Genomic DNA, 9,148 nt, shown 5'->3' on the forward strand with positions numbered 1-9,148 from the left:
GGTGAAACCGCATCTCTACTGAAAATGCAAAAAATTAGCCCGGTGTGGTGGTGGGCACCTGTAGTCCCAGCTACTTGGGAGGCTAAGGCAGGAGAATGGCGTGAACCCAGGAGGTGGAGCTTGCAGTGAGCCGAGATCCCACCACTGCACTCCAGCCTGGGCAACAGAGAGCCACTCTGTCTCAAAAAAATAAAAAATAAAAATAAAAATAAAATATATATATATAATAGAACTGCCAATTATAACAGCAAGGTGTCACTGATTGCAAGACATATTCTGATTTCAGAGCCGTTAAAATGCATAAAAAGGTGGGGTTTAGAATTTTTGGACTACTGAGTGAAACGGATGGTGAAGGCGGGTGTGATTCCAGGGCTGAGGGATTCCAAAGTTTGAGTTCTTTGTGTTGGGTCAAGCGGCCCCCCAGAGAGCTGATGCGTGCTAGTGTGAGACTCCTACAAGCCACGAGACGAAACAGACTTACAAACATGTAACGTGTTGTGTTGACACAAGGAACCAAGCAGTCATGAGGAATGTGCCAATGACTGGGATGGAGCAACCCCCTTGCTGAGTCTTGCAAAAGCAACCTCCCTAGATGAACTTTCAGTGGATTCTGGGTGGAATTCTGTCACAACACAGAAAACGGACTCCTCGCCATGGTGCTTCATGCAATCCCATCTTATAAGCCAACTTGTCCAAGAATTGCTTGGCTTAACCCAGATCCAATTCACCTACAGAGAATCAACTCCAAAACAAGCATCCCAGGTTTGTTGCAGAGCTGATGAGCCTTCCAGCTGGTGAAGTGGGCCAGGAAAAAATCCAAGAGACAACCTGGGTTCCCCAGAGGTTTTGCCTTGCCCTAGTCTGATACTGCTAGAAGCTCCTGTGCCTGTCCCTTATCTGTCCCCTCTCTTTGGGTGGAGCAGGACCTGGCTTCCCTGGGGCTACTTGAATAGAGCATAACGTAGCGTCAAGCATGCACAGACCCTGTCCTGGAACCTACCATTGCTGTGAGATCCCCTCCCCAAATCAGATCTGCCCTCAGATGGAGCCTGAGTAGACACAGTCATCTAGACCTTTAGTTACTCCTCACGGGGTGCCCACAACTGGTTTACCACCTCTGAGTCTGGCCAATCCTTTCCTGGCTCCCTCATCTCCTCTACCAACCTCTCAGATGCTACCATCTGATGTAAGTTTTCATTACCATTGCTGGCTGGGGCACACTGAGTATCACCAGCTCTAGCATCCTAGGAACTTTATTTCATCAGAGCTTCCCAACACTCTCTGAAGCAGGTGTTACTTTTATTTTTATTTATTTATTTTTTTGAGATGGAGTCTCACACTGTCGCCCAGGCTGGAGTGCAGTGGCACAATCTCGGCTCACCGCAATCTCTGCCTCCCAGGTTCAAGCACTTCTCCTGTCTCAGCCTCCTGAGTAGATGGCATTACAAGGGCCCACCACCACACCCAGCTAATTTGTTGTATTTTTAGTAGAGTCGGCATTTCACTATGTTGACCAGGCTGGTATTGAACGCCTGACCTCATGATCCACCCGTCTCGGCCTCCCAAAATGCTGGGATTACAGGCCAGCTGAAGGGTGAGCCACTGAGCCCAGCCGAAGCAGGTATTACTATCCTCATTTTAAAGATGGAAAACCTGAGGCTCAGAGAGGCCAATCACACGTTCAAACGACACAGCCAGCAAGTGAGAGAGCCTTCACTAAGTCGTTACAGAGTGCTTAGAACAGTGGCTGGAACAGCATGAACACTCAATAAATACTTGTTAGATGACAGAAGGAAAAACTGCCTTATGATGATAATGCTGAGAAGTTCATTATGAACTAGTTATTATTTAATTGTATTCAACAGAGCACCTGCTTTTGAGGCCAGGGGTAAACCTACAAAGGACACAGGTTCTAGGCAACGCAGGTTGTAACATACACACACACACACACACACCTCCTTTAATGACCCGCCTGCAATTGATATACTGCTAAGTAGCATTTCTTGTACTGGGGAGATTCTATTTCCACACTAGCAGCAAATATGACCTTTGTGTCAGCTGCCAGCCGCTTATAATTCTGACAGATGCAAGCACATTTCTGGGAAGCTGTAGCCACTCAGGACCTTGCAGATCAACAGGCAACACTGGCGGCTTTGGTAAGATTGATCGGCCCGTGAGAATCCCATTTACAGCCCTAACGGAGCCTTGGTTTACCACAGCCTGGGCACTAATGACTTAGACAGCTCCGATCTAAATCTGTCAGCCCGGGCTGGTGGCGATATTAAAGAACACTCTATTTATACGAAGCAGCAATTAGAGGAATGCTCGCCAATGGGCCACCGCTTCCAAGTAAATCCCCAGCCTTCCAAATGGTGTCATGCTCACGGTTATTTTAATCCGCTTGGAATTTCAGGGATATTAATGTGACGGGCCATCGCAGAGGATTAGCCAGGTTTATTTCTGCTGACATTTCAGAGAGCACACTCAGGTTCCCAAGCTGTGCCCGCACGCCTCCCTGGCACATCACTGGGGAGGCAATTGAGGGAGGGAGAAGCAGCTGCAATGAGGGTGCATCTGTCTCCCTTCAGCCCCGCCTCCCATCTCTCCCTTCCTTCCCCTGCCTCCTCTGCCTTTCCTCCCCACTTCCCTCCAGGCCCCTTCAGTCTCTTCTCCCTCCCCGTTCTAGCTTTTTCTTCTTGTTCTCTCCAGGAAACAAACTCGTGTATGGGGTTGCCAGATAAAATACAGGATGCCAGCTTAAATGTGAATTTCAGATAAACAAGGAAAAATTATTTTTTTTTTAGTGTAAGTTCCATGCATTTATGTTGGGACATACTTAGACACTAAAAAGTTCCTTTGTTGTTTATCTGAAATTCACATTTAATTGAGCATCTTCTATTTTTCTTTGCTAAATCTGGCAACCCTACATAGGAAGAGTGAGTATAAAGTAGAGAGGCCACTGCTGCACAAAAAAAGTGTCCCATCTTGGTCTACCAGTTAAATTTGTCCTCTGTCATTGTCACCTTGAGAGAGTCCCCAGGCCCTGTTTATTCTGTTACTCAGCCCCTTACTTTCTGATTATTTTTTTCCCACTATATTGTGAGTCTCTTGAGGGCAAGGACCAAAGCTTATTTTTCTTTGGCTCTGACATCTGGGGTCAGAGAATAAATATTTATTGAATGAATGGATGAATAAAAGAATGGTTTTGCTCCAAAAAAGGATTCTGTCATTTCTTAAAGTGTTTTTGGAATTCTTTTTAATCCAGTGATAAACCCCATTAGAAGAACAGCCCTTTCATCCTAGTTGTAAATGTTGCCGTTGCTAGCTTTCAGGAAAGGTCTGAGAGGGGAATGGGTGGCCCTCTGGAGATGAGCTGGCTGTTAACAGCTGGTATGAACATATTTGAATATTGTAGCTGCAAGTATGGCTGCATTGTTGCATACAGCAACTGAATATCAGTTCTGGAAACAGGTAAAATTATTATTACCCTCTCTGACAAGGAAGCAAACTTGAGACCCAGAGAGGCTAAGAAGTTTGCCTCTGGACACACAGCTACCAAACAGCAGTGCCAGGTTTTAATCCAGGCAGGCTGGCTCGAGAATCCAGGCCATATTTCCTCTCCCAATGATCACTGCCTTTATTAAGTAGTTAACATACCTGCGCTGCCAGGCACTGTCCTAAGCACTTTCTTTATATGCATGCAGTCCTCACAACAATTCTATGAAATACATACTCTTATTATTCCCACTTTACCAGTGAAGAAATTGAGCCAACCTGAAGCTTAGTTACTTGCCCAGGGTCATGCAGCTGGCAGGGAGAGGGGTCAGGATTGAACCCCTGGCTGCAGAGTTTGTGCCCTAACCCTCACTGGCACGCAGCCTCTGAATGAGGTCAGGACCCTCATTCCAAGTTCCACAGAGCTTATATTGTGGGACTGCAGGACCTGGCCGGTACCTAGAAAGCACTTGGGCCTTGTAAGGCTCTGACTGTGACAGAGACCATGAGGGTCAGAAAGGTGGAAGGATCCCAGTTCCTATCTTCAAGTCACTTAGCAGAGGAGGGAAGATCTGCACCCCATCCATTCTCAAGTGCCAGCTTCTTATTCTGTCTCTAGAAAGTGTCATCTCCACCTCTTTGCTCCTCTACACTCCTGGCCCCAGCCTGGTTAGGAACAGGTAGGCTCCTAACAGTGTCCTGGTCTCTCCAATCCATCTTCCACCTCTTATCCCCCAAATCAGGTCATAGTAACCTCCTCCCCTGCTCAGAATCCTTCAAAACTGCTCTAACGCGTTTTGACAACTTTCAAACGCACCTTTTACTAGTATGTCATCTCCAAGCGCCCTGCCTCCTCATGCCCACAGCATGGAAAACAGACATCAGTGGAGCTGTGCCAGTTGCAAAGGAGGGGGCGTCCCGAACGCTGCGGCCCTGCTCCTCATCCTACGGCCCCGCCCCTCGCCCTGCAGCCCCGCCTCTTTCCCCGTAGCCCTGTCCCCTCCCTGCAACCCTGCCCCTCACCGTACATCCCCGCCTCTTTCCCTGCAGCCCCGCCCCTCATCCTGGCTTCCTGTCTCTTTCCCTGCAGCTTACCTGGCCATTGTATGGAAACCCCGGGCTCCAGGAAGCAGGGTCACAACCAATGGCCTGGGCAGTCAGGACTGTACTCCATAGCCTGGCCTCAATATTATTTGTGGTTTGGTTCTAAACTGCGGGATCCCTCAATTTACTCTGCAAAGTCCTGTACTCCAGCCCCAAATTACTTCATGTCCCCTGTGTTAGCTTAAGAGTTTCCAGCAGTGGGGCCTGGGTTTGTATTTCTCAAAAGCCCAGCTCTCCCGTTAGGCTGGTGGTATCACCTGGCACCCTACAGAGGACGCTGCCAAGGTTGGAGACAGTGCTTAAGAGGTCGGCTGGGAGGCAAGAGTCCAGGGAGGAAGGTGGAAGCCAGGGACGAGAGCAGTGACTTTGGGGTGTCAGGGAGGGACAACATCAGAGGTACATAAAACTGACATGCTGGCTATGAGGCACAATGAAGATGAAGTCCCAAGACGGGGTGCAGGCAGGGGTGGGCAGTGCTAGAAACTGAACTATGAAAAAAAACAACAACTATTCTCAACAGCCTTGAGAAGGGGAGTAGTCTGAGTTCTGTCCACAAAATCTGTTTACCCGCTTCTGGGTAACTTTGAGAGTAAGAATTTGATTTCAACACCTTCCTCTGGCAGACCAGTTTGGTCACAGCCCAGGGGCCATGCCTGGGTGTCCTCCGTTAGCTGCAAAATATGAGGAGCCTCAAGGACACCCCTCCCTCACGAATTGTGTCCCCCTGGAGATGGGCAGCATGAGGGAGGATGGCTGGGGAGGCTCAGGGCTCTAGTACTCCTCCCAGACTCTGAGCAGTGGAATGAATTCCGGCCCTCCTGCCCTCCTCTACCACATGATTTGGGGTTGTGCTTAGACCAGACTGGCCTGCAGGGTGGGGCGCCATGCCTGCCCTTGGGCAGGTATGGGGAAGGGCAGTGTGGGGAAGGCCCAGCCCAGCACCAGATGGGCACTTAGGCGGTGGTCATGTTGCATGGTCACACTAAGCCTGGAAGGTAGGAATTATTGTCTTTATTGTAGAACTGAGCTACCTGACCCTCAAAGAGATGAAGGAACTTGCTCAGGTCACAGGGCAAGTAATGACTGGCACCTGGCTTTGCCTGGTTGTGGCTTCAGCTCTCAGTTTACCCCTCCCTCCTCACATGTATACCCACTATCCTCTGCTCCATCAAGTGGAATTGTTTTCAGGCCCCGCTAAATCAGCTCTGTCTGGCCCCCAGGCATTTGCAGATTCAGCTCTCCGGCCTTTTCCACTCAGGCCTTGCTTCCTGCAAGGAGCCTTCCAGGATCCCCAGGCTGACAGCTCCCCCTCCTCTACACTCTTGCATTGCCAGGCATCCTCATTTGATTATAATTGGCTGGTGACTTCGCCTGACCCACTGCATCTCAATATCTTTCCCTTTCCCATATCCCCAGACCTAACACCTTCCCAGCACACAGTAGGTGCTCTATCTGTGTTTGTCCAGTGAGTGTCTCCAAAGCCCATGTTCCTCCTCTGTACATTGAGGCTCGCAGCAGCCTGGTAGACAGTGAGGAAGAGCCTCTGGACAGAGTGCTGGTTCATCTCTATGAAAATCCAGGCCTTGCAGAGTGAGAATCTCTTGGTTATCTGTTATTTGGCTGAGACTGGGATGCTGGGAACCCCATGATAGCCCATCTGGACATGTGGAAATGTAGAAGTTAGAGGGTTTTATTGCTCTCTTATGAGTCTCTAGACAATTCCCTCTAGAAATGGCAGACCACAGCAAGAACCCAGGTGTATCCAGAGCTCGGCAAGGGACCAAAAGGGATGTAGGCATGGCTCTGTGACTAGCGGCTTGACCCAATGTCGAGCCAGGAGGAGACTGACTGGGGCTATGACTCCCCGTCCTGAAGACCTGCTCACAACCCTCCCAGCTTTGCTCCTTGGACAGAGCCCTGGTTCCTCCAGAGTGGGCCGTGGAGGGCGTGGTGAATATTTGAACTCCATCTAAACCCAGCCGGGTGTGTGTGCACGTGGGGTCTGGAGGCTGCTGATGGAGAAAGCCCTGGATGTGCATGACAGGACGAGGTTCAAGGCTGAGAGCTGCCTCTTCCTTGTCAGGCATTTGTGAGCAACTCTTGACTCTCCAAGTCTTAGTTTGCTCACCTATAAAATGGGAAACATAATACCAGAGTCATAAAGAAGGTTATGGAAGAGTGGAATTCAGAAAGTGTTTGGGTAATTCAACCAGACTGCCAAGAAAGTTACTCTGACTATATCAGGGAGTTTAAATAAACGTAGACTCTCTCAACTGAGGGGGCCCTGGCCTTGGCATCAAGAATATACACAAATGTGGACTTGATCCCTGCTTTCGAAGGTCTACGGTCTTGCAAGGGAGTCACAACTCACATAGATCCACAGTCTCAGGAACATTTCCAGCGTGATGTGCTGAGCTGAGAAAGTGCAGAAAGGGCGAGGGCAGGTGTCAGAAACAGTCAGTGGGTGCCTGATGGAGGCAGAAGGGGCCTGGCTAATTCTTGAAGGAGAGACAGGACTGGAAGTAGCAGAGCTCTCTCAGGCAGCAGCTTGAGGACCAATTCTGGGAGGTGGGACCAGACGCTCGGAGAGGGACCTGGATAGCAGAGAGGCTCTTAGCTGTCAGTAGGAAACTATTTTCCGTTTCTAGAAATTTTGTAGGGAATAGAGGATGGGGAGTTCAGAAGCAAAGCTAAGGCCCCTCAATTCTACACAGGCCCCAGGAAGTGAGCCTGCCCCTGTCTACCTTCCAGCCTGCAGGCCAGAAGGAAATACATTCAGGCAGCTTTGAAGCCAGGTCCCCATGTCTGTCAACCCCTGTCGCCTTGCCCAGAAAAGCCCCTGCTTTCTTGTGATGGCAGTATGGCCTATACAATGCTGTCTAGGGTGTCTCTGTCAACACTCACTGATTTTCCCTCCACTAGAACAAGCAAGTGTTCTGAAGGACAGAGAACATCCTTCCTCTCCAAGACTTTCTCATCGTCTGGCTTGATTTAATTTCCTGATGTGTATATTTTTAATGTACTCACGAGAGAGCCTGTTGACTCTTTCACTTTTGGAGTTGATGCTTCCATTCAGAAAAAAATGGAGTTGGTCTCCCTTCTCCTCACTCTAAACCTTTGCAAAAGGTAGTGCAGCAGGTAGGATCTGACCTGCTGGGTCCAGGGCAGAGCAGCGGATGTGGCTGGGGCAGTGGGCATGTGGGCCACAAACCCTGATGTTGTGCCCCTGTAGGCCTGAGAGACTTGACACCTCATGAGGCCACTAGGATTTCATGTGTCTCATCTTCAACCAAGGGCAGGTCTTTCTCCCTCTTCCTCAGTTTCTGCCTTGCTGTTCCCTTCCGTACATCCCCCATCCCACAGAGGAGGTGTTCACTGTGGGAGGAAGCTCTGCTCCGAGTGTCGGCTTGGCTTGAGGGAAGGCGGGCGCCAAGTAACAGGTTCAAGGGGTCCCTGGCTGCATAGCTGGCTTCCTTTTGAAATTCTTTAGCTTGAGAATGTCCTCAATAAAACCAGACTAGGATTGGAGCACAACTCTTAAGTAACACTTAGCTCATGAGTGAAACCAGACAGCATGTAACACTATTGGTTCCACGTGGGGAATCTGGTTTTTAAATCAATGTGGAATTCCATTTGGGTGGAAAGTTGGGCTCCACCTTTGTGACAGAGAGCATGGGTGGGTTGGCCAGTGGAGGCTGGGAATTCCGGTTATGACAGAGACGGGGAGCTGCCACAGGGATGGAAAAGCCAGCAGGGGCACACAGCAAACAGGGAAATGGATAGAGAAATCCAGTTTGGAAAATCACATTATGGGACAGGGTCAAGCCAATCCGAGTTCAGATCCCAGCACAAACCCTGAAAAGCAAACTATTTACTGTATCTCAGCTTTGGGACAACAAATAGTCTCTTTTGTGGCTTCCTCAAAGAAAGAAAAAGAAAAGAAAAGAAGTAAAAGAAGGAAGGAGAGAGGAGTGAGGGAGGGAAGGAGGAAGGGAAGAAAGGTTGATTGTTAGCCCTTTTAGGCTGCTATAACAAAATAACTACACAGGATAGCTTATCAACAACAGAAATTTATTTCTCACAGTCTGGAGGCTGAAAATCCCAAGGTCCAGGTGGATCGGTGTTTGGTAAGGACCTGCTTCTGGCTCACAGATAGTGCCTCTTTGCTATATCCTCACATGATGGAAGGGATGAGGGTATCTCTGGTGTCCCTTTTATCAGGGCACTAATCCCATTCACCAGGGCTCCACCTTCATAACCTAATCACCTTTCAAATACCACCTCCTAATACCATCATCTTGGGGGTTAGGATTTCAACACATGAATTTTAGGGGGACAAAAACATTCAGACTATGGAAGAAGGAAGGAAAGAAGGGAAGAAGGAGGAAAGGAAGGAAGGAAGGGAGGGAGGGAGGGAGGGAGGGAGGGAGGGAGGGAGGGAGAACATGCACGCTTCTCCAACACTACATGTTTTATTTAAACTTGTATCATTAATTCCTAGCAGGGTGAGAGAGAGGAAGTGATTACACCTGTGGTCAATCATTGTTAA

Source organism: Chlorocebus sabaeus, chromosome 26 (assembly GCF_047675955.1).
Source record: "Chlorocebus sabaeus isolate Y175 chromosome 26, mChlSab1.0.hap1, whole genome shotgun sequence".
Classification (NCBI taxonomy): Eukaryota; Metazoa; Chordata; class Mammalia; order Primates; family Cercopithecidae; genus Chlorocebus; species Chlorocebus sabaeus.